The sequence below is a fragment of the Anser brachyrhynchus genome (genome assembly GCF_964034855.1).
Source record: "Anser brachyrhynchus genome assembly, chromosome: 2".
In the NCBI taxonomy this organism is placed as follows: domain Eukaryota; kingdom Metazoa; phylum Chordata; class Aves; order Anseriformes; family Anatidae; genus Anser; species Anser brachyrhynchus.
In genome coordinates this window covers 32053922-32081046 of record NC_137695.1, presented here as the reverse complement: position 1 = coordinate 32081046, position 27125 = coordinate 32053922, and the positions used below count along the sequence as shown (strand labels likewise).

The 27125-nt window shown below is 36.4% G+C and overlaps 1 long non-coding RNA gene across 1 annotated transcript; it reads right to left on the bottom strand.

The window, feature by feature from the left end:
* Nucleotides 1-479: 479 nt before the first annotated feature.
* On the bottom strand, nucleotides 480-23014 carry LOC308189876. Its single transcript, XR_013946694.1, has 3 exons — nucleotides 3704-23014; nucleotides 2897-2964; nucleotides 480-1968 (listed from the first exon to the last, which is right to left on the bottom strand). It is a non-coding gene; the product is annotated as an uncharacterized lncRNA (long non-coding RNA).
* Between the last annotated feature and the right edge of the window lie 4111 nt (nucleotides 23015-27125).

Below are 27125 nucleotides of genomic sequence, written 5' to 3'. Positions count from 1 at the left end.
ACACCGGTGCAGGGCTGGGCTGCTTTGAAGTTAGAAATATGAGGTGAGGCTGCAATTTGGTGAGAAAAGAGTTCAATTTCTTATTTAACTGAATTCCCCAAGCTATCAAGGATTGGGGAGGATAAGGTGAATATTTTGTGGACATCAAAGAACATCTAGCAGAAAAGATGGAAATCTTCTGCTCTTTCTAGAATTCATCCTCATTTGAGAAAGGGTGTAGAGAAGCATAGGGACTCAAAAACATGGATTTCTGGCCTAGCTATGTGAATGATATTTGGAAACTTCTGCCAGTGAGTACTCTTGTTGTAACATTATGCAGTTCCCATTACAGCCCAATAAACTGCATTTCAATAAGAAAAACCCTCTGCTCTTAAGACTTGAACCTGGACTTCCAGCTGAACAAGTGCTTCTTGCTATAGTAAAGAGCCTTTGTTTTGTGTAATAGAAACGATTATATTTTATGGAATAATAGTTGTGATTATATCATTTTAAATTACAGGAATAGTTTATCCTGCAAAAAGAGTAACGTATACATGTACAACCTGGAAATGATGCAAATCATACACGTATAAATATCCCATGAAAGCTTTATTTATAAATAGAAAAAAAAAAGTTAGATCTTACATTAGTGGGTGATGTGTCTACTCAAGTGCTAATTGTGAAAAATGTTGTCACATGCCTTGTGATGTGTCTACTCATACTGGAGAAGGCTATAATATACATATTTAATCCACACACCACAAACTATCTACATTTCAGCAGATGTTTTCTCACAGCTGAAATTTTGGAAACAAAAGCCATTTTTTTTAACCACAAGATATGAATCACACTGCAGTAGCATGGAAACCAAGGTTTTAATATGTTACACACTACGAAATAACAAATATAGAACAAAGATAGCAGTCTAACATGATAACTATAATTCCTGAGAATTTGTACAGGAAATCTTGTTTGTTCTATGAACAAATTAAACTTTATAGTTTACCTATGAATGAGGCTGATTATATTCTTCCTTCTCTGAGTAAAAGGGGTTTAATCCAGTAATTATTCTTTATTTTTTTTTAGATAGTTCTAGTTTATCTTAGTCTCATTTCAAACTATGCATCATTGACTTTTCAAAAACTGAGACATTACTTGCACTTCAATGTTAAAATTGAAGTATTTGGAATTTACAAGATTTACAAAGTTATTTCCACATTCTAAACTTTTTTTTTTTTTTTAAAATCCTTCCTTTATTTCTGACATGCCATTTGCTAGATTGTTGTCCTTCGCTTCTTGGAGCACTACAGTTTCATCATTCCAGGACTGAGGAATCACAGCCAGTTTCTATTCTGACAATTTGATGCCTTTGGATTAAAATAATATTCATAAAAAATAAATCTATATAGTTTCTACATAGTTTTCTATAATACATGCAGCTTACGCAGAATGAAATAACTGAGCCAATGGCATGTGAAATCTCTATTACCAAGGCTTGGGTAAAGCTTTAAAGTGATACATTCTATTATGAATACCTTTCCAATATCTCTACATCACAAGTAGCATGGAGAGTTTTTTGTATGGGATCTCCTTTGCAGTAGCATAAGCCCCTACATAAACTTTTCTTGGCATCATTTGGAAAGCATAATTAGAAAGAATTGAAGCAATATTATTTACCTTTGCTCTTGAATTGTATTATGTTAATTGGCTACATACATCAGGAAGACGACATCTTATTTTGTCACAGAAATCAGCAGTATAGAATAACAGTGCATGTTTAGACAAGAAAGTCCAGGCACAGTAGGTCAAATAGTTGCCATTGATTGCTCCTGTAGAAATGGCTGGACATGAAATTTCCCAGAGTTTGCTTCTTCTGTAGGTACTCACTGGTGATGGGAGTCCAGAGAAGATTTTTCTTTGTGGAGCCTCACCAGTGATGCATCAGTAGGTCAGGGCCTAGCCACAGGTAGCAAATAAAAGGCGATGTCCCTACGAAAGCCAAAGAGAGTGTTAACTAGAGCAAGAAGGTCAATCTGCATGCTAAGAATGCATCAAAGTGTTATTTCGGTTTTGAAATTTTTTTTTGAAGATTGGGCCTTCATCACTGGAGACATCAAGCTAATGGCTGTCTCAACAATGTATTTTTATGTTATTTTATTTTACTTCATTTTATTTTATTTTATTTGGGTCATGGGGTCCTTTTCTGAAGTGAAATCTTTTAGAAAACTCTAGAAAAAAAAAAAAAAACCAAAAAAAAACTTCTTGACTGCTTTCCATTGAAGGCTGCTGTTCAGCCCATCAGGTTTCAGTATTGACACGAAAGTCACTAAATAACACCCCATAAAAAAAACTTTCACTTCAGAAATTCTTACTCTCAAGAATTTACACTTCCCCTATGCCTGAGACATCTTTGCTTTTAAATAAGTTTTGTAGCATCCAGGCTGCTAATCCTGCAAATGGCTATGGGATTAAAGTAACCTTGCAGGGAGGTCTCTAACCCAGGCCGTGTGCGTTGTGCTCTGTGCCACAACACAGATACCAAAGGCAGCATCAGCATCAGCACAGCATGGTGTGCTGGAGAGCTGCTGGGTTGGCCAGTGCCATGCTGTGGTGTGTTGCTTTCCCTGCACACCTAGATCTGGCTTCAGTGCAGTGGTCTTTCTGGGGCACCGCACTTCATTTCAAGATTTCTTCCCTTCCTCTGTACTTGCATTGTGCTCAACATTTCCCTTTCTCACTTCACTGATACCCTCATCCCGTTGCCCTTCTCCAATAACACTATTTTTTCTCAGCACTAGTGTTAGTTACTCAATATTAGCATTTCATTATTTCATCATGCAGTCTGTGTTGTAACTGGGGCATAGAAGGGATAAGGTGCACACCCAGCTGCTGTACGAGATCTTTGTGTCTTGCCTACCTGACCCATTTGTGGGCTATCATTTCACCTCCCACAGACATCCGAAGTCTGACACGTGTCTGAGCATCCTACAGACATTGGTTTGAAGGTTAGAAAAGACAGATCAGTGTGTTGCAGATCGTAAAAGACATAGAAGTAAAAAAAAAAAAAAAAAAAACTTAACCCAAGTGTTGACTAATAGATTTTTTTTTGTTAGCCTCCAGCAGAGATGCACCAAAATAAAATTCATTCACCCTATCAAAATTATTAGAAAAAGATGTTCTAATTCTGTAGTTTGGTCAACACAAATTGTGCGATTTTGGCCTGTGGAATATGAGGAGGTTTGACAGAATAAATATAAATGTTTACACCTCTTACCAGCTCTTGCTAAACAAATAGGATCTATCCTGCCTTTAGCAATTAAGAATGATATAATAAGCATGTATGCATTTAACAAAATGTTAATTTAAATAAAAGCATGAAGTTAATACTCATATCCTATATTGTTCTTATGTACTGCAGGGTAGAAACTAAGCAAATAAGTAAATCTGAATGCAACAGACTTCTGCCTTCAGTTAAAGTTGGGATTCTTAACGTATGCAGACAGGTCAAATACTGTTGTGGTTTCACATCAGTTTCTTCTGTTTTACTTCCATATTTTTGAGAGCTTCCCTTAGGTAAGGAACACATCTGTTTGTGTCTGAAAACAATAGATATGCTCAGGGTGGAATGTGGAGGAGGTTTCTCTTCACAAAACAAGCACAGCACTGTCCTAGCAGGCTTGCCAGAGGGCACAACATAACTAAGAGTATGAACTGCTCCACTTACCATCTCTATACAAACACAAGATTTTTCTCCAGACGTGCCCTTGATGATACCAGGAGAATGTATCTGAAGCTAACACTGGAATTTTCCCATTTACTTCCTGACAGCGGGATCCATCCAACTCACAAAAGCAGATTACTTCCAGTGTAGAGTATTACAGTTACTTCCAGTTCAGAATATCTCAGTGCAAAAATAAATAAATAAATAATGATTTTTAATAATAATAATAATAATGTGTCATATTGGCTTTAAACTTATGCCTTAACAGAGCAAAATGCTGGCCACCCTACAGTCAGAAAGAGTCATTGACCTCATTTTTAATGAAATTAGTATTTAACCTTAAATGATTACAATTATTTATGTAACTAAAGTTGCAGTGTATTTAAAATGAAATTAGATCCACGTTAACATTTAAAAAACACCATTTGGCCAGGCTTTAAAGATTCAATCATGAACAGGTTACATGTACACTACTAGTACGAGATCAGTGTTAGAGATAGTGACTTGGCAATGATGTTTCCTTCAAGCTATGGGGAGAAGAGAAAAACACATTTTTAGTGCAGTCATTAAGTTAACATCTTTCATAATTAATAAAGAGTTATGAGTCACTTTCTGGGAACAGCATTAAAGAAACTTCAGGACACAGTATTTGAAGACAGAGACTTTGGGAAGTTCTGTGACATTGTGGAAATGTATTTCTTGATAATTCAGGCATATGAGCTTAAACAACTTTGGAGGGGTATTGATTTCTTTTAGTAAAAATGAATCACGGAAGTAAGGGATGATGACAGTCAAAATGAAGCTTCATTGTCTAATACAAGTAACTAGCAATATAGTTCTGAGATATAAGCAAACCATGGATTTCTGGCAAGTGTTTTATCAAAAAAATAAAAATAAAAATTGAGTAGCTACAGCAATATAAAGTACAAAGGGGCTAGATTGTCTCCTGTTTTATTCAGTGAAACTTTAATATTTTTTTACAATGGATACTTGTTAAAAAAAAAACAACAACAATACTTTGATATAAATATATTTTTATATATATATTTGCATGCATTTATAACAAGTTTTTTTAAGATTTCAAATAACCAGTTGTTAAGAAACCAGCAGTGATGGAAATTATTCTGTCTAATTCAAATGCTTATTTTAGGCTTAGGATCTACAAGAGGTTGGGTCTGTAGCCCTCCTTCCAGGACTGATTTTGATTTTATTCAGTGATTCAGTTTATGCATTTAACATAAATGCATACCTAACCCTGGCCCTGGCACTGCAGTTGTGTCCCGTAGCAGTGAACATTGGCTGCTAGACTGGGATCTTTTTTTACCTGCTTTTCTTTTTACCTCATGACACTTGTGTTCTCAGAAGCACAGATATACCATCTCCAACCACCAGAATGGTGTCTCACTCAGGCTACTACTCGGCCTTGTGGTTAGTACACAGATACTGGACCTCACATACAATTCTGTTTAGTTTGAAATGCCCAGAGCTACCCACATACCACAGCAGTATCAGCCTCCATCAGACTGAACTGTGTACTTGAGCATATCAAATTTCTTGTTGTTTTCTGCAAGGCTTTGATGAAGCAGGCTTCCACCGTAGGAATGCCGAAGAGAACATCAGTGTCTACCTCTCTCCAGGACAGGCACTATGACCAAATGTTCTGAAATTCTAAAAATTTTGAAAAACCAAACCGAAACAAAACTTAAAATCCTGAAACGTTCTTAAACGAATTGCAAATAAACATTTAGGCTAAGAAAAGCATAATTGAGGTCTGGTGGTCCCTGAAATGGATAAATAAAATTAAAGTTCCCAGATCCTCTTTTGGGTGTGATTCTGCTTTATAATCAAATTCCTGCTTATAATCAAATTCCTTTTATAATCATGTCTGATAAGAAAGCTAATTCTGCTTGTGTGAAGGAAGAGGAACTATATCCAGTCTCATTTCACACTTCACTTATTTACTTGAGCTTCCTAACAGTGCTTCAAGAGAAAGGAAAAATCTGTTAGTAAGTTCCCATCTCTCTTCTTAAGCCAAAGTAGAATTCTCCCCTAATTCTTGCTTATCCATTACAATGTTGATAGTATCATTAGCACGTTTAGTAAATGTACATTTCATAAATTGTGTATTTTATTGAATAAAAACTGATGAATATTTAAAGGTAGGGGAGAAATTTAAAGGTAAATGTAACAGAAAGTATAATTTATCTTTTCGTCTTCCTTTTCTCTTCTGTTGCTTTGAAGGTCTTTTTTCCTGAAATTGTTATCTTTGCCTCACATTTCAACATCGTTACCGAAACACTCTTACTAGGCCTTTTTTTCCTCTAATAATTTTTTCCCTCTAGCAGAAGGATGAAAAGCTGGTAATTTGTCAGCAGAGTCTCCAGAATTATGAGAAGCAGTACATTCTGTGCACATAGGAAGTTGTGCACGCATAGTACTGAAAAAAAACATTTACTTTTAGAAAGCTGAACACATCCAAATACTGCTTTACTAGGCCTATTACAAAGTTTGAGGTGTATGTTGTAGTAGACACATCTGTGCCTTGTCTTTTGATGGAATTTCAGCCCAAAGTGTGGAAATAACTGAAGTCAGATTATTCGTGCAGGTGAAGTAAATAGGTCTGACATGAGCAACAGAAACAGACAAAGCAAATTAGTTTCAAGAATATAGTCTTTTATCTAAAATAAGCAGTCCACCTACTTTTTTGTTTCTGTTGTTTTAAGCCTGACTCATCCCTGGAAGAGAAGTTTTTCTCCCTGAAGGTGAAATATAAAGAATAAGAACTGATAACAAAAGACAACAAGTTTTACAAATGTACCCAAGGGACATAAGTGCACAGTACCTCAGGGGAAAATGAACGAAAAAGAGTAAATTATTTCCAGATATTTCTAAATTGTCATCAATCTCCCAGCAAGAGGTGAAATTGATTTAACTCCCAACAAACCCCTCTGAGTTAAAGAAAAATCTTTCCAGTTCCTCTGTTTTCTTTCACATCTCAAAAGGGAACTTGAAGTATAACTTATCAGGTAGGTAAAGAGAAAACTAGCAGGAACAAATAGTTACCATTTCACTATGCAAACCCATCTGAGACTTTCAGTGAATCTCATGATGAAGCCAAGTGCATGCCTTGGACAGGTCCAGCTGCTGCTTGCCTTGTTTTCTTTTTTTGCTCTTTCACGCCATTCAGTGCAGGTAATTCAATTCATATTGAAATAACTCAGATTCAAGCATGGTCTAAACAAATGTGCTTATTCTGTCTCGTAGAACTAAGGAAATACCATTAGTCCTCTTTTTCTTCTTCTTTTTTTTTTTTTTCCCCGTAATTTCTTTTAATTTTAGCATGCCAGGCAACATCTGCACAGTACAATCTACAGGTGATTTCTCACAGATCATCTCCACCACTTTCCCTGCTTCCAGCTCCTATTCCAGCCACTTCTCTTTCCCTGGTCTCTCTTCTTACACTCTTACTTCTTGTTCCTGGCAGCATGCTCTACATTTTTTAAAGGTTCACTGTAGTATTGAAGTAACAGTAAGTGTATTTCAAGGGCTACATTTACTGTGCAAAACTAATCCTTATTAACCTTTAACTGTCTACCTGATAAGACCTGTGGCAGATATGTGAAACACAATTGTCTCAGACAACTGAGTTGATTGATTACAGTCACAACTTTTCAAAATGTAAACATATTTTTAAAAGTGTTGGCCTTTTTTTTTCCTTCTTTTTCTTCAGTGGATTTTCTTATTTTCATTTTTTCTTCAGTGAATAATGTTAAAAAGTGCAGATAAGGCAGATGAACCATTCTTTGCCTTATTAGATGAGTCATCTGGAACAGTCTTCCAAAAAGATCAATCTTTTGTCATCAAGAATTTAAAATATGAGAGTATATACTTGTAAATGCAATATAATATTGACAAAACTACATCAGATTGTTTTCTCTTTGTGTCACAGGCTAAATGATCTCCTGCAAAGACTTACCTTGCTTCTGCTACTGTGCAGTACTTTGACATGCTGGTGTAATTGTACTCTGTGCCTGACTTCCATTTGGACATTACCTGGACAAAACAGCTTCAAAATGAGGGTTTAAAGGTCAGACTGTAAACCATGTAACACCATGGTTTCAGGTGAATAATCTTAGCTTACAAGTTTGCGTGTTGGTCTAACAGGAAAAGAGAAAGTAGAAAGATGAATGAAGCTCAACTTGCAGGTGAGTTTCCCTGTCATCAAAGTATAGCTCTCAATTTTAAGATATATTATGATACAGTTTGATTGTGCCTGAGGGCCATCAAAGCAGGGCTTCATTCTGCCTAGCATCTATACAAATACACAGAAATAGGTTTCCTGTAAAGCTTATCAAACAAATAGAAAGGGAAGACCCAAGGTAGAGGTAGAGGAAGTGGTAAAATAATTATGTTTGTGCTGTGTGAAGGCAGCACTTTCATGTTCATTTCCTTATTGACTAGAAAGGACTAAACTAAACGGAAAAAAAAAAGTATGGAAGGGTGTTGAAGGGAACAGGTAAGAAAGGAAGTGTGAAATAAAGCTAAGGAAAAAAAAGTGTGTGAAAAGCCAGTCATCACAGAACAGAGTAAGTGTAGCCGAATCTGGGAATGATATCTGAACGGCTGAAAGTACCTGATTTGGTTCTTAGAGATATGCCCGAAAGCTGGACTTTCTGCTAGACACTCCTCTGTGTTTTTCCCTAAAGTTCCAAGCACAGAGAAGAAAGGTGTCTTGCATATCTCGGTGGCTCCAGAGCTGGGGCCTCTTCTGCACTGGATTGCTCTCTGGTGATGCTGAGTGTGGAGGCCATGCTCACGTCTATGGAACCCTTCTGAGTACAGGTGGTTCCAGATATCAAGAAAATAAAAACAAGTGATGAAGTCAAACACACAGTAGGTATACATCCTGTAACTACAAACAAATACATTTAGAAAGTAAAGATATGACAGAGCCTGTTTAAAATGAATTTAAACTCTTTCCTGTTGTGTATAGAAGCCCTTCTTTTTGTTTTCTCATACCATTTTATTGATGTTGTTCTTTCAGCCCAGAAGGATTATCTGAATGTAATATTTCAATAAGAAAAAGAGAGTGCACAGCCAACAAGTTAACACCCTGCATACAGTTGCCTGAAAATTCGTTCAGTGAGATGATCACATACATCATAACATGTTGCTGACTCACTGCTGGTACAAGAGAAAATAACTTTCCCTCAGGGACAATAATAGCTTATCTGTTACCTCTCATCTGCAAAGAGAAAGAATAATAACCTTGAAGTCATAGCAAATGATCTCCACCTGTGACACTGATGAAATACTGAAGCGAAGCTGTCCAGGTGAAACTATAGAGGATGCAACTGTAAAATAATATCTGTCTGGAAAAGGCTCTATATTCATACTTAGGGCTTTGTTTGAAGAGTATAAACAAAGGACAATGTTCAGTTAGTTCCTGTACTGGAAAATAATGAATCAAATATTCAGCTATGTTGTAGCCAAAAAAAAAAAAAAAGACAAAAAAAAAAGAGATGTCTTCTGTCTGTTTGGCATCTATGAGAAACAAGAAGTTCCTCTTCTGAATAAGTTTCTCTTCTTAATAACTTCCTAATCTCCCAAGGTATTGCTTTTTATTTTGCTCCTTAACTAAGGAAGTAGAAGCAAAAAAAAATCAAAAAAATATTGCACAATATCACAAACGAATGACTGTCTGCTTTAGAGATGGATGAGTCTGTAAAAACAGAAACTTTGTACTTGTGAAATTTAAATGTCAGGATAAGCACTTACTATATTTGTCAACATTTAAATGCTGAATACAAATGTTTGGGTTTGTTCACCAAAATTTATGGATTTTTTTTCTTGACATAGATGCAGAATCAGTGAAACTTTGCTTTGGTACAGGTTGGGGCAATCTGGTACTTTACTGCTAGCTTTGTTCAGAACTGGACTACCAGCGTGGTGAGACAGATGGTGCCAACCACTCCCGCTAACTTTGGCAGCTTCAGCAATCACCCCGTCAAGGTGAAATCTGTTGTCCTAGGGCCTGATCATTAGGACAGGCTTCTGAAATGTGAGGTCAGTCCTTCCTAGGCTACGATAAAGCCTGGAACCAATGTTGTTTCATCAGTGACTGCTACAATTCCAGACTATTGCACAAGCAGTAGCCCAGGTACTAAACCCACACTATTAGCTGTAGGTTGAACACATCTGTCTTTTCAGGCTGATGGATAGCATTTGGATCTGGAGGCCTATCCATCCAAAACCAAAAGTTGTACATCCGTGTCATTTTAAGTTTTTGAAGAATTAGCTTTTTGACAGTCATAGCTGAATTCTGTTGCTCTCTGGAATGTAAATGTATTCTAAAATATTTATTCAGTTTAGACAAGGCTAAATCTGTTTTCCAGTGTAACTCAGCCAACACGAAACAGTTCTTAAATACATGTGCAGTTCTTAAGCAGTTGTGGGAAAATAGTACCAAGGATACTGTTACTGATAGAAACAGCAATGGGGGCTGCTGTATAAACAGACATTCACTTTTTTTTTTTTTTTTTTTTTATTTCATCAGAGCCCCGCTCTGTGAAGACTTAGTTGATAACTGTAAGACATGGAGGAGTTATCTGAATTTGGGAGAATGGATCTCAGCAGTCCATGAGACGCACCTGATGAAGCTTCACTGGTGTAATTTCCAGTGTGGGTGAATCCCATGATGTACAAAAAAGCTATGCTGAGTGGCTTGTGGTTTATATTAGGAATCAGCAAAAATGTAGTCTGCTGACCATAATCAGCCCTCCTTGCTCAACCCTTGAGTCAACGTCACTGCACCCATACCCGCCAATTTGAAGTGCAGGGAAATTTGGGGCTTTATCAGTGGAAAATTATAAGCATCAGTTTTCTTTATGGTTATGGAGACCTTATTCCAAACTGGGCCAATAGTTTTTCATGCTATCATGGTTAAGATTCACAGATTTCTACTCAGCATCAGGAACTGGCATGATGTGGATTACATTATGCTTCTGACTGCACAATCTTCAGTTGTGCAAATAAATTCAAGTATGTCTTTACAGGTGGGAAAAGTTTTGGAAGCATTTGGCTTCAATTTTCACTTCTGAATCTGCAGAAAGATTCATTCACCACCATTCAGTGTAACGGATATGGAAGAAGAAGCAACTCTACTCCAGTAAAAACATCAACAATCTCTCTTTTTCTTAGCAACATTGATTTCCAAGTTGGCAGGACGTATGTATGATTTCATAAGACAAAAAGAGAGCACTAGTTAAGAACAACGTGTCCTTGCTTTGAAAGCTTTTGCTGGAAGCAAACTTTTACAATCAAATTCAACTCAGAAAGCAAAGGGTATGGAATGACCCAACAAGATCTTTCACAGTCAAATGTGCTTCTATAATTTAAAACATGCACCAGAAAAGTCAAAAGTCAAGAAAAGCAGTGGTGGTGGTGTTCCCAAGATAATAACCTACGTATTAGTTTAAACCTACTCCTTATTGTGCCATGGGATGGCAGCCAGAATCAGTTTTGAATTCGTTAATTTTCTTTTAACCAGAGTTAAACAATTCACAAAGGAGTTATTTGATATTAGACGATAAAAAAGATAAATCCAACTGACATGAAACATGGTGCTTCCCTTCTGTGAAAATTCCTGTCAGAAGAAATGCAAGTGTTAATACAGAGAATATAAAATTGTGAGTCTATAAGATACACTTCATTTTCATCATAGTCATTACACTGTTGCTATGTCATAGTCCTAAAAAATCCTAAAGCATTTCTCTATCAGTATCATCTGCTCATTGTAACTCAACTGTTCTGTACACTCAGCAGTGCTGTAAAGTGCACGTGACCACTATCGCAGAGGGCTAGAGAGATTATGGTTCTAAGCTATGACTAATTTAATGCAATCAGTCAATAACAGAAAAGAGTTCTAAAGCCAATACAGATTTTGGAAATAAATATCCCAAAGTTGTTGTTAATATTCACATCTATAAATGCCCAGATGAAAAACCAGCAGAATTAATTTCTTCACTTGCTGTAGTAAAACTTTCCCAGGCTTTTTCTGGTCCTGCCTACTCAGTGAGTGCTGTTGGTCACATATGACAAAAAGGACAAAATCACTGGAGAGTTGATAGGGTTCACTGAAATGCAGTGGTGGATCTGGTTGCTGTCTGATTCCACTTGCCAGGGCAACAGAGCCTAGACCTCTAGCTGGTCTGAGTACTATTGAATGAACTACTACAGAAATGTGAATGAACTCCCACAGGAATTAAGAATCAATGCAGAATAAACTTTATACAAATCTTTATAGTAAATATTTAAATATTTAGGTAATTAAGCACATTGAAAAGTGATAGTTTGAACTTTTGTAATTTATGTTTAAAACAGTTTCAACACTAATGGTCATGTTAATGACCATACATGTACATAATGAACCTATGTATTTACATGTACATACACACATAAAGAGATAACCTTATTATTCCCTTAACAGCCTAATATTTCTTACTTTCACTTATGGCATCGTGTCTTAAATTTGAGGGAGCTCCCAGTTGTTCACATTAGGGTATGCTATTACATTCACACTTTCATTTTTTTTTTCACAGTGAAAGACAGAGTAGTACATTCTCCTGCACGTGCTTGCAGGGTGTGAATTCCTATAAATTCCTAAAAAATATATTCCTATAAACTTTTTGAGTCAAATCCAGACCAAGCTGAACTGTGCTTAACTTAGTGGTTCTGCTCTTGGCCACTCAGAGTTCATATTTTTACCGTCATCCTCTCTGTTTTTCTACAAAGAACCTGGACACTCTTTAATACTAAATGAAGTTAACAAAAAGAAGCAGTAAAAAAAAATTAAAGTTTCCTGTTTTCATGGTATTAAGAAGGCTAATAACAATTTTGTTATTAACACACACTTGTGAATGCTGTGAAATGTTCACCTTCATTGATCATCTCAAAACTATTGTAATTTTAGAATCTGGAAATAAAAGCCAAAAATCAGAAGCAGAACTCAGTTAATGATTCATCGGTGATTCAGAGTGTGTCATTTATCCTCCATTTGTTGCCAAGGAAACTTGACACCCACTTCCTACCACATCATCGCTACAACCAAAACAGTGTCAAGCCACAATATTGCTTTGCTGCTGTTTATGACTGCTAAATGACAACTTCTTGTGAAAAATAAATGTGAAAAATAGGTTTTCCTGACATCATCATTAAATTCTATGGTTTAGAGTTATCAGTGGCCAGCTAGAGTCACACCAGAAAACAATTAAGTGATCTGCAATTTCCAATCTGTCTTCTGCAAAATTGTTAAATAGTTTCTGCTAAGTGACTTGAACTGCAGTGCACTCTCCATCTTGAATTGGGTAAGGGGGTTGATGTGTTTTTACTTGACTGTTGAAACCATTACAACAAGAAACAGGCTAAGAGTAGAGTCACTTGAAAGTGGTTTTCTGGTTTGTAAAATATGTTGTTTTGTTTTGGGTTTGTTTGTTTTGTTTTGAGTTGGTTTGGTTGGATTTTGTATTTTTAATGTGGTTTACATCCCAACTAGATTAAATCAATCTCTTTCAACATTTTCGATGAACTGCAATTTTCCGTTATTTTATCCACTGGCATTCTTGTCAGCAGATGTACCTGCTCTGAAGTGAGGGACCTGAAGTGTCACCCAGTATACTATAGTTGAATTTTTGTAGACCACCATCTCCAAAGAAAACTTGTTGAAAAATTTCTAGCTTGGTATGATAAAGATATTTCAGACTGGTCCTATACTTGCTGACTTCAAAATCAATTTCACTGAAATTATTTCAAAATCTTTAGAAAGTCCCACATATACTTCAGACTGATATATAGAATCACTCAGTGATCTCCTTCCTCTTCTTCAGATAGGTCTGCTGTGACCATAAAAGAAGAAGGAAGATTGAAGAATAACAGTTTCTTAATAATTAATAAAATAAATTTGTTTTACAAACCATGCTCTTCTGAATATTTACCTTACAACAGTACCCCAAGCTTCATTGTGTGATTTGTTTATTTGAGAATCTGTTCTCACTGAGGGCTGAGCTTTTCAAATTACTGGATAGATCTTCACTAGGAACAATTCTTTGTCACACAGAAAACGTGTCCTGAAATCTCTTTTTGTGTCAGCACAGAATAAATTCAAGAAAAATATGTGAGGGGGAGCTACTCAGAAAACTCAGCACCCTGCTGGGACAGGCTCTTATTGCGAACTTGATGTTAAGAAATTCTATGCTAAAAGCCCACACTTTTAAAATTCAGAGTGTGGTGAGACAAAGTCTTTGCTTGAAGCCAATGTTTAAACCCCTGTCTTCTACCAGCAGAGTAAAACCCACTCCCTAGGCTAAACTATGCTAAGTGACATGTTTTCACTAGAAATTCTACTTATTCTCATCATTTTTAATTTCTCTTTGCCAAACCAAAACTGTTTTGGTTTCTACGAATTTGCATTTTGGCAGAAAGAAATGTTGGCAAACCTGGTACAGTGCTAAATATGGTGGCTTTGGTCCAGCAAAGCACTTATATTCTTAACTCTAAGCAAAGACTTAGCTCCCATTGTTCCAAATACTTGAAATTATGTAGAATGTTCCTTTAACATTGGTGCTGTAACAAGATGAGAACTTAATGAGAATATTCTCTGAGGCAAACAGTCTGCTATGGTTCAAAACGACCATGAGTAACATGTTCTAGGAATTCATTAATGTTACAATGCTTTGGTTTAATTTGTCAAAAACAATTAGAAAATGCCTGGGAAAATATTTTTGGAACTTTTTGTTTATATTTTGCCTCATTCATCAAGAATTTAAAAATACAGGTATTTATAAAAGCTAATTGCATTTTAATGAGAAGCAGTACACATTCGTAACATTTAAATATATGTAAACATAAATATGAGGGCCATGTTAAGGCCAGCAATATTTATTCCTGTCTTCCCATAACTCTGTGAATAAATTTTCTTTTAATCTTATATATATGCATATATATGTGCATATACACATAAATACCTGGTGAGAGATTTCCACAAAAGGTTTCAGTGCCTACTTTTGGATTTAGCATTTTTAATCTGAGAAAATGTGTATCTCTTGCCTTTTTTTTTTTTTGAATCTAAGTCCACTTGAGATAAAAGGCATGGTAAATAATAATAAACAATAGCAGATACGTAGAAAATAAAAAAGAATAAATAGAATAGATACTCCAGAGTATGACAAAAAGTTACAAGATCAGGTGATATTTTTCAGGGCACAATAAAGTCTCACACTGGTGCCAGAAAAGATCTTTTTAGTGACTCTTTAATTGCACTGCATAGTTGACCAGGTAAGAGCTATTGACTGAAACTGGAGTTCTCTTTCAAGGTGCTGAGGCAGAACATTTTTCTCCCCACAACTCGTGGGTTTCTCCCAAGGCAAAGAGAAATTATTTGCCCAACTCCAGAGTAGATTAAGAAGAACCAGTGTTAAAGAGAAACAGTGGCTTTCAGCCACATTTTGGCTGCCATGTTCAGGGCCTTGGGGGCTCTGCTATATGGGTGCTGACTGCCACAGAACGAGAATGTGCAGCACACCAGTGACAGCCCTGTGAGAGAGACCTGGAGGCAAGGTTGGAATAGAGCCCTATGTCTTTAGTGAGTTGGAGAGAGATGCTGAGAGGAAATATAGACTTCAAAGACCCAGTACATTGCCAAATGAGCAAAAAGGAACTGCGAGTGTGGCCAGCAGGGTCAGTGGTCCAGCTGGAAGCCAAGCTCTGTTTGCTTCACGTTCAAGTTACCTCAAGGCTCCCCTGTGTCAAATGTTAAGCATATTTTAGATGGTAAATATTTCTGAAAACAAATTTAAGTTTTGACTAGTTCGCCTGAAATCAACCAGATTCAGGGAGACCAGGACTTTATTGTAATCCAGGACTTGAGAACATTTTTACATTAGATAAACACTCCATTTGATTTTAGGTTACTCATCTATTTTCTCTCTCTCTCTCTTTTATTTATTTTTTTTTTCCAAAGTAAGAAATTTGCACCCATAAAAATAAGGATTATACTGGATTTAGTACTTCCGAGTGAATAGACTGTACTCTTCTGAGTCTTCTCGACAACATTTTCATGCCCAAAAGGGAAGGTGAACAGCACACCCCAGTTGTGAAACTTTTGTTTGGTTACCACTAGAAGGAATGCCTCTTTTTTTGTTGTTGTTGTTGTGGTAGTGGTGTGTTTTTGTTTGTTTGGTTGGTTTGGTTTGGTTTGTTTTTTTTTTTCCAAGCATCAAGCATTGTAAACTAAACTTTATATATATATATATATATATATATGTATATTATATATATGTATTTCTTGTAGAGTTCCGGACAACACAACGTTAACGATGTGACATTTGTCTCAACAATCTAAGTAGTTTATACATTTAAGAGATTTTAAGCAGAGTAGCCCAGATGAAATGGACAGCTGTGCATCTGCATTGGTGCCTGTATGGGTGGATAGCCATCAATCTCAGTGTGGAAGCATGTAATATAAGTGTTGAAGGCATTCACGTTGCTACCTGCTACAAATCTTCACTTTTATGTGCATTAGAAATGTTTGCTCACTTTGAAATATTTCAGAAGATTGTGAATAACACCATTTTCTGTCCCCGCTCCATTTTCACGCCAAAAGGAAAAGAAAAAACAAAACGATAGCCAAACATTTTCAAGGTTTCACAAGCAAAAGGTAAGTTGTATTATGCATCGCTATGTAATCATGGTTGAAATTATTTTTTTTTCCTTGGGTTACTAAATCTGTGCTTTGAACTCCGAGTGTTGGTATGCATTAAAGTCAGAAGAATATCAAAAGTTCAATGCTTGTAGGCATGTCTCCCTTTTTAGGCAGTGCTTAGGTCTTGAACTTTGGAAGAAAAACACTGTATTTTTCTAATACTGCTATGACTACATCTGCAGCCGTCAGGAGATCTATATCCAATAGCCCAAAAGGCATTTAGAAAAGACTTAGATTCAATTTTTAATGTGAAAGAAATAGCTTAGTCCATTTTATTTATTCCGTTTAACCTCCGTACACATTCATCTTTTCTCTTATACTCTTCTAAAAAGGTTGTCACTATCTTTGATATCATTTCTGACACAGTGTATGCATTATTGTTACAGAATTGTATGTGGAATATGTATTTCCTTTATTCTTCTTTGAATTCTTATGTCAGAACTCACTAAAGTGGTTCAAGAACACCCACTAAGGCAAAACACATTGGAAAAAAGAGAGATTTAGGGGCTGCTTTACTGAGTGCTAAATGATAGAAAATGTTAAATAAGTAAATAAATAATCAGTAGCTATAAGTCATTTAATGGTTTAATCCAAACAGTAATTTTTCCTGGATGTGGCTGAGATCCCCGCTTCTATAAAATGTGCCATGTATTGTGTATGCAACTTTTTTTTTTTTTTTTTTTCCCTAAGCTGCTCCTAGTCATTATAGAAGACAGCTAGAGCTAGCCACTGTTTTGGTTTAAAATAATTTTTTCCAAATAAACTTTTTTTTTTTTTTTAAACCATGGAAATCTCTTTTAGGAAGCTGGCTGTTTTTTGCTTTTGTTTTTTTCCCTCTCATTTTCTGCTATTCTAATAAAAAATAATAAAAAATACATGTTATCAAAGATCTTCAGTTATCACGAGTGATGAGTTTTATAGCTTATCTGAAAAATGTTTCCTCCAAGAATGTAAAGATTCTTAGCACTATAATACTGAGGGGGTTAAGTCATTCTTAGAGTAAAGTGCTGTTTGCAGAGAGTGATTATCAAACATTTTGCAGACATTTATTTTTTCCTGATGTCACCCTTCTTTATACTAAAGTAGCAAAATGCTTATTTGGTGATGATACATGATCTCAGCATAACATAGTTGGATATAGACCAGCTGCTCTCAATACTTACACTTGTCATGTGAACGTGGCATGGCTATGTGCAGTTGTTGCTTGAATGGTTGTATACTCTGATGGTGTGGACACTATATCTGATTGACCCTTTTTGAGTGAAAACTACCTGAAAAAATGAGAGTTTGACAGCAGTCAAAATTTTCACCAAGAAGCATTAGATTTTTATTTTGTATTTTATTTTGATGCAATATTTTTGAGTCCAATGTAAACTTTCATTTCACTTTTAACAATAGGAGAAAATATGGCTTGAGTTGTATCTTAAATTTTGATTACCTTTGCAAAACCCAAACATTCGTCTAGCAGAAATAAAGTACAGAAGTGAAGAGATTTAGTCCACACTGAGCTGCAGTAAAAAATAAATGGGAACTTTATCACCAGCCATTGCAAAAGAGGCACTGCACTAATTTTTGTGATTAAATGGGTCTGGATTGAATCACGGGGCAAGGAGAAAAAGAAAGGTTGTTAAGGCATGATGATGATGAAAGGGTCCAAGAGAAAAGTATTGTCAAGTGGTAGCTTTAAATCATCCCTCATGCAAGAAAACCTAACAAAATAAATATTTCAGCTAATTCTGTAGTTAAAATAAATTTTTCAAGTAATAGGTCAGAACTTTAAAGAAATCTCACAGAAGTGTGAGGGAATTTCCTTTTGACCATTGGTTTTTATTTTGGCCATTGGTCTTGGAGTTTGCTATCTGCTGATGGCTCGACTCAAGCTGCACCCACCATGCAGCTCAGCATCCAGAAACCACACCCTACTGATGATTTCTGATATTTTGTGTTATGTTTTCAAGAACATGTTGATGATGTGGAATAGCCATTGTAGTTCCTTCCCAACTGACTGACCATTTTTACCATTTTATCTATATTATGAATGAATAATTTTTGTTCTTATAAAACTGGCTTCAAAAAAAAAAAAAAGGTGACTGAGCAAATTGTGCTGCACCAACTGCTCTACATAAGGAAATATAAATAAGATCTTTTAACTTCAAAGACCTAAAGTCTATTTAAATTAGTATGCTGAATAAATTAGATTTATATGTATCTCATGTTCCTCAGGCTTCTAATTGAATTAGTAAATGAGAACAATCTTCCCATTTCATCCAAGTGAAATCTTGGGTAACATCGTGCTAGTGTATAGCCGTATTTAGGTTAGGTAGTGGCTGAATATTTTTTCATGGTAACTAGACCCTTTAGCCAGCAGACATTACTGTGGGATTTAGGAAAGATTAAACTTCTAGGATCCTGCCAAAAGCAATAATTAAAATAACTATGATCTGTTTATGTAAACAACTGTCGTTTTATTTTAACTAGGACTTTTGCTTTTTACTAGTGTCAAACAGAATAAGCTTCCAAGAGAACGAACTTTCAAGAGGTTCCCTCTAGTAACTGTGTCTTTTCTGAAATGTTAACACATCATTTGCATATTCTATGATAAGGCAAAAGTATAAACTCTTGGGAATTAATTACTGAATGATAAACTAAATTTTAAACAGAAAGACTTGAAATGATGGAGCACAAGATTTTTAATGTAATAAATAGATCAGAAACATAAGAAAAAATAATAAAAGAAATAGCTATAATGAGAAAGAAAATAAACAACTAGGGAAGAAGAAGAAGCAGCAGCAAGCCTACATTGTGCCTGAGCTGCTGGGCCCTGAGTGCTCAGGACACCCAAATTCTTACCCTGTAAGTAGGTAGAAGTCATCTGGTTGTGGTTGTTAATGAACCTTGCAGACCTGTGAGACACACACGCCTTTTTCTAGGATGAAGCCCAGGATGTGGGCAGATTGGGGAGCAAAAGGGTTGGGTCATGCTGGGAATAGTAACGTCTATACATGAACAGCAAAGTGAACTACTTTGTACGCATTCCCTTTCTTCTTCTTCCCTCGATCTCACCACAACCACCACCACACAAACACCTGCACAAATACACACACACTGGCTGGACCTACACCAAGCCAGCCCTGAATGTCCCTCAGCAGGAAAATGAGGGGGGAGCTGGGGAAAAGGTCCCCATCCTTCACTCAGACTATAGACAGTGGAGACAGTGGGACAAGACTCCCAAAACTCAGTGTGCTCAGTGTGTGTATCCAGCCAATGGAGGCTCCTCTTAAAAATAAATAAATAAATAAATAAAAAAGGACAGACAAGACAAAAACCTCCTTCTTGGGCTTCTGTAGGGACCCGTATAACAGCTTCTTTGGTGGTGGGCCTCCTGTGCTCATTTTTCCTGAATCTGGAGCCCCAAACCCTGTATGTGACTTTCGATAGACTACAGTGAGCTCCTATCCAAGTGCTCCATGGCTACAGCTCCCAGTTTTATGAAGTTATTGGGTACTAATAGGAACTCTAGGATGTGGCCCATGACCTGTTACTTTTAGCATGTGTTTCATTTATGTTTCTACTTTTCATTGCATTATGTTGGCAGGAAAAGAAGGAAAATCTTGTGTCAAGCCGCTGAAAATCCATTCTTAGCCACTGGCAAAGCCAGCACTTATTTTTCATCCTTCTCTAAGTCCTTCTTGGAGGACAATGGTTTAAACTCCATTTTCCTATCCTTTAAGCAAATTAAAAACATTGTATTAAAAACAATGCCAGCAATGTTTTCTCTAATAGACAGATAGACATACAGAGTTTATTGGCATAATTAAAGGCAGACTGGTCTTTAAAAGCTAACAATTTCCATAGAGTCTGAGAGTCTGTCATTGAATTAAGGGGAAGCAGAAGATGTATTTCATGATTTCTTTTTTGAGAAAAAGAAATCTTGGCCCTCAAAACTGAGTGCCAAGTCCCTAGGTAAGCCCTAAACTTCTCTATGACTCTCAGTGGACATTATGCCAAGCCACTGTAAATCTGACTGAATTAAAGTTCTGCCTGGTGAAAATCATGCTCTGAGGAACTAGAAGAGAAAGGTGTACAGGAAAAACTGCTATCAGAAGGGTGTAAAAAATTTTAAGTTAAAGAGACCACCAACTACTTTTACACAGATTATTTTCTGGCTTCTTGTCAGTTAAATTAGCAGCATCTTAGATACCCTTATAACCCGTGCTTGTATGTCTTTTTATAGAGCTAATTACACTTTCTTTATAATCAATTATGTATGTAACAGTTGCTGATAATTGACATGAGATGTGCATGTCTAATACTCATGAATACCATCCCTCCTCACTTAACCTCTGTCCAATCTGACCCTAGCGTATCCTCCTGTCAGAGATGGAGACTTGAAGGCTGGTCTCTCAACAGAGAGCGTATGTGAGAGTTGAGCTGTTCTTTAAGTTTTGTTGGTGCTGGCATCCAGTGACTCCATCTGTCTATAACCAGTTTGCACAGCTATTCAAGTATACAGAAGTGGGTAAAGCAGGTAATTTAATATGAGATGTGTAGGCATTTCTGTGTGCTAGGCTGACAACTCTGCAATATTGTTGCATCATAGAGTTAACGGGACTTGCATCTCTCTCTCTCCTTCCAGTATTTCTGTCTACCTACAGTTTCTAACTCCACTATTCCCAGACTTATTCTTCTGTGCTCCAAAAGCTTCTATCACTAAGCTCAATGTTTACTCTTATTTTTTCCACACAGACCATCCCAGATAGCCTGTGCACAGTTGCTCTTGCTATGTGTTGCTCAAACTGATCTTCTAGTAATTAAATAGCTACGGAAAAATGAGTGATCAAAATCAGCATGTAGTCGGCTGTTGATAACCTATAGCTACCAGGATCAATATGCTGAGCTATACGTGACAGCGAGAACCTTGAGAGGTTTTCTGAAGAAAAGCAGGAATAGTGAATGCACCCTCGACTGATAAATTGTTTCTACCATATTTGTAGCCAGGCATAAGGGAAGAAGGATTACAAACAGGGAAGAATTTGTTGGGTTACAGCCAGTACTGTTACTGTAACAGAGAATTTTGTTGTTCCCCAGGGCATTTTTAGTTTCTTTTAAAAACAGAGGACAAATGGTGCATTTCCATAGCTCATTGCCCCCATCTTCTTTTGAAAATAATGAAGAAAAAAAAGAAAGTTTTAAACATGCATACACTGGCTACCTCCTTAAATCTGCCTTTGCACATTTAAAGACAACTGAATAACCACAGGCCTTGGAAGCATAAGCAGATATTTCCAAAATTTTTCTTTTGGTAAAGGAATTACACCACATACTATTGTTCACTTAGCCTTCACTAGAAAGCAAAGCATGAGAAATTGGTCATTTCTTCAGTGCCCAGGTGCTATAGGTGCTAGTGGTTGTCACTAACCATCAGCCTTTGTCATGCTCAGCCTTCCTGATGGAGAGCCTCTGAGCAGAAGGGAGATAAAACACCGCCTAACAAAAGTGCTATCAACCTGCTTTACTCCAGGCCTGCATGGCTTCAAGTATATGTCAGCACTGGGGCAATCAGCACACATGACTGTGGTCGTACTGCTTTCATCCCACCGTTGTGCAGTCACACTGCCTCTGTGGCCTCATTTAATAGTTTTAATAATTGCATTGTGCAAATTAAGCATGCACATCTTATCCATTTAATTTTATAGATGGCAATGAATTTTCAGAGCAAGTGGGATTTCTCATGATGATAGATTAAAACCTCCTACCTTTGGACCCAGCTAAGAAATATCCTACAATATTTGTCTAAAAAATGTAAGAGTAAGCTGGAAAGTGTTAGCTTGTAGCTTGCTATCTATCAGCACAAAAAGTTGTAAAAACACAACAAAATATTGGGATGGCAGGAGGTGGGTTCGCCTAGGTCAAGTTCAGCAAGGTGTTGCTGTAGTCTGTATGTGAAATAAGTGCTTATACCAATTATGGAAAAGAAATGGTCAAATATCTATCCATCCCCTCTTTCAGGAATGTCTACACAACATAAATGGTCTTTAAATATAAATGATCTTTATAGATTAGGCCTCTGTCTTAAAACCTGACTCTGTCTAGAAACCAAGAGTGAGAGCAGTCTTCCTTGCTGACATGTGGAAATGACCACTGTTATACTCAGAATCTCAAAGAAAAAATTCAAACCATGACATGTCATTGCAACACTAAGCGTTAGGTATGGGTGATCACACCATTACAGGAATGTTAAAAGAACTTCAACAGACAAGCAAAATAACACAACTTCAGGATTTAACAAATACTTCTGGGAATGAGAAGAATCATCCAAACAGTGGTTCACTGACCCGAGAATTTTGTGGCCAAACAGCACATCAGCCTCACTCCAAAAGGCTTATGAAATTCTGTTGTTTTAGCTTCAGTAGGTAAACATTTACTTATGTATTCCCTGAAGTTGGAGGAATCACATCGCCAAAGGACACTCATCATCTGATTTATGAAAACACAAAGTTATCATATAATGATAAGAGTGAAGCTATACTGATACCAGGGCATTCAGTTAGCACAGTCCTCACCCTCCCTTTCAGGGAGCACACAGACTGATAGCAGCAGTCATTTGTCAGATGACTAAGCTGAGCAGAGCTGTGAAATAAAGACATCAGTGTATACATAACACCAAGTCAAGTAATTGAGATAGGGGAGGGGCATGTTACTACAATAAAAAGCACCATAGAAACCTATCTCCACTTTGCATTGAACAGCCTTTATATAAGAAACTCATGGTATTTCTTCATTCAGAAGATCTTATAATTGTGGACAATGTTGACTTAGCTTTAAGTAGGTTTTAGGTAGTTTGATGCCAGTCTTACTAACTTCTAGTAGGATATGCTGGGGGTCTTGTGTCATGGGTGTATGATCAATCTCTTATGCTTTTTACTGTTTTGGTTGCAGAATTCTTCAAGTACAGGTAGAATATTACTAATAAGACTGAGCTGTCACCTAACATACCTATCTCTACACTTTAAAAAAAGCTGGCTGGGAACCAGCTGGGAACCAGCTTGTCCATTTAATTGGCAAACTCTTCTCTTTTGTGACTTTCTGAAAGAGAACATAATGTGCTGTAATGTCCCATAGAAAGAAAAAAAAAAAAAAAGAAAAAAAAAGAGTAACATTTGTTTAAAAAAATTAAAGCACCATGTTCCAATTTTGAACAATTTAAATGTTTCCATACTCAATATTAAAAGATGTTGAGTGTTCTTAGTTTCATATATATACTATATATGTGTTTTAACGGAGAGTAGGGATCATTCAATTAAGATGTCAGAGAAGCCTTTTATTGCTATTGCCAAAAAAGGCTGTTTTGACACTTTCATATACCTGACTTACATATTTTAAAGCAAACTGGATTTTCATCTAGATCAGTACAGTTTTTCAATCTTTTGATTTTTCTTGATTACTTAGGCAGCAGTTCCCTTTGAACCACACTATACCTGTAGAAGGCAAATGGGATTGTGTATGTGCATAAATCCTGTGCACAGTAGGAAAGTTTACCTCTAAGTGACCTTCAGCATTTCACGTAATGACCACGTTGTGTATGGAAACACTTATTCTAGGTGAACTGACATAAACTAAACTTGAAATAAAGTTAAAATAATTACAGACTTAAATCACATAAGACATATACCTTGTTTATCAATGCAATTTAGAACCTGATAAGATTACAGAAATTGAATGAACAGTGTCCCCACTCACTGTCTTATGATCAACATAGAAGAAGAAATTCTGGCAAGAGAAAGCATAGAGGATTTGGTGAGAGATAGAGAGCCACAACAACAGGCTGTAGCAGTTGTCTGTATGATGGTGTCATGGGGGGAAATGAAAGCTTTTTAAGATAATCTGACTTTTTTTTTTTCCTTTTTTAACCTGGAGCTGTTTGAGTTGCATTTTGTAAGGATAGTCTGTCCTGAGTGAGTAAATATATCTCAATTTCTTTTAATATTAAAGGACAGTAATATATGCATATACTTGATGTAAAGACTATATTTTAGCATTAAGAACTCTGTTTTTGCAGCAGTGTCAGAGCACCTTTTAATAATTTGGAAGAATATTTTTAATGCTAACTATGTCTGGCACCATGAGACTGCCAGGTCTCATATTTCAAGTATTTCATGTTTGCCAAACACATGTGCAAGCTAAGGATGCCAGCAGGGAATTTAAGGTTAACTTGTCTTTTTTTTTCACATTCATATTGTTTGCTTTTACCCTCCACCTAATCCCCAAGATCCAAACATTATCATCTTTAATTTTGATATCTTATATATTTACATGAAGTTGGAATAAGTAATGCTTCCTTTTAACTGCTCAGCCTATTCTCACTAATATAGTAAGGTCCATTCTTTGTGCACAGGGAATGTACAATTTACACAATCTAGACCAGAAGTTTGCATAAATGTCATGGAAATTTATTCTCGTTTTATGAACATATGATGTAAACACTGTTTATATTGTACTTAAGGTGCTCTGAAAAGTAACCCAGTCTTTGAACCAAGAGGGAACGGAGTGCTAACAGATATAATATTTACATAAAGATATTCATAAGAAAAATTGGTTTAGAAAAAGGAGTAGTGTCAAAATACTCACAGAGGGGCAAGCACTAAGATCCTTTTTTAGTCTTAATTGGTGGGAGTAAAATGGGGACCAAGGGTGCCTTGAGCTTTCCTAAATGTGCACCACCTGCCACAAAAAGGAGTTTGTCTGAATGAAAACAGAGTGCCAAATATAGGCTGCATCAGTTTCAGTGGGAGTTTCACGAAGATTTTGCCTGTAAGAACACTCCAGCTTTGGCTCTGAAGAAAGAGCTGTAGTGGGAAAAAAATTGAAGGCAAATTAAATAACAGTAAGCTGAGTATCATGGCCTGGAAGTAATATTTAATGAAGAGGTGCAATGTGAAGATTATGAGGCATAGAAGGGAAAATGATGCCATTTAAATATCAAAACCTCAGGGATACACTAGCTATTAAATGAAGATGAACAGCTCTACATCTGTGCTGGACTTGAAACAAACCAGCATTTATAGGGATCTGTTTAAACTCTCATGTTTTACTGCTGATCCACAGCTTACTCCACAACACAGATGCCTAATGAGCAGATATCTATGTTGGACAAGAACATAACTGAACATATTTAAATCATTTGCTAAGAAAAATAAAATTTTATGAGAAAGGAGAGGTGCAGAGACAGCTGAAGGGCCAAATTCTGTTCTCAGTTACACATACGTAATTCCACTGATTTCAAATTCATGTTCTTTGCATGTAAACTGAGAGCAGATGCGGGGAAAAAAGCAGATTTGGTCTGAATTTAGCAGTCTGCCTAAGCCTGAAATAAATCTTGAGAGCTTGGCATCTAAAATTTGGTTTTATTTTTGTTTAATTGAGATCCACCTGCATATTTAAGTTAATATGAATCAGCTTATTAATGCTAGCAATTAATTTTAGCTGCATTAAGTATTACCTTTAACGCTGAATAATTCTGAATAAAATGGAGAGGGATTAAAGCATCTCTAAAACACAGTGGGTCAATTTCTGCTGTAATGTGTACTAGTAGAAATCAAAAGATTTCTCCATATGTGTACAGTATATATAGTATATCGTTAGAAGCTATGAGTTAACCAAGAAACACGTTGGCCTTATTGTCACAGACTCCAGGTGACACTTTCAACCGCATATGACTCTACTAGGATATGTCAATACCCATCTACAGAAAACAGAGACAGGACTTTGCCCTCATATGGCTACACCAGTATCTTTCATTATCTTCTAGGTAGAGAGTATTTCCATCTTTGACAACACTAGGAGCTCAAGTCTTGCAGGTGCTGCATTGCGTGGGTTATAATTCATAAACAGGAGAAATGATACTTTCTGTGTAGGAGAATGAAGACTCCTGTGGGTGACATGAAGACTTATTTATATACATTGGTCCTTAAATCAGATGCAATCCACTTAACTATAGATTTTTATGTATTCAAGCAGGAAGTTTAATCATTAGAGTAGCAAGGTAAGTAGTGTTCACATTCCCCTGCAGTATTCTGTAGCCATTGAGTTTATTAATGTTCACATCAAAATTAACTTTGCAAAGAATTGTTTCCTTCTGTTTAGGGCAAATTTACTTCTTTCCTTGGAAGAAGTACATTTTAAGCTGTTTGCTCAACAATGCTGACATCTTTTACAGCCTAGGTTATTATTTCTCAATGTGAAACAAATATAAACTTTCTGCACTTTATGCCTCCATCCATATCCAAATTCACATTATGCTTTTTATTCTTAACAACTGCCTTGAAAGGGCACAAGTTAGTTGTGGGAGAGAGTGTTATCTGTTCTTGGTTTTAAATGATTTTGGCATGGGCCAGATGTTTTAAAAGACACACATCAAAAAGATAAGACACAGAAGGGTGCACCTTCAATAAATTTACATCAACCCTGACTGTTCATTTCCTGCTCCTATTTTAATATAATGGCTGCTGGGCCAATAATCCTACAATGAGTTTAGTCTTCTATGGCATTAACATTTCTGTGGCAGGTTCAAAAATAAAGAAAAAAAAAAGAGAAAGAAAAATATCCCTATGTGTATACTCAACCTTACGATCCAATCGCCAATCACAGGTCAGATATACTTTTTTTGGT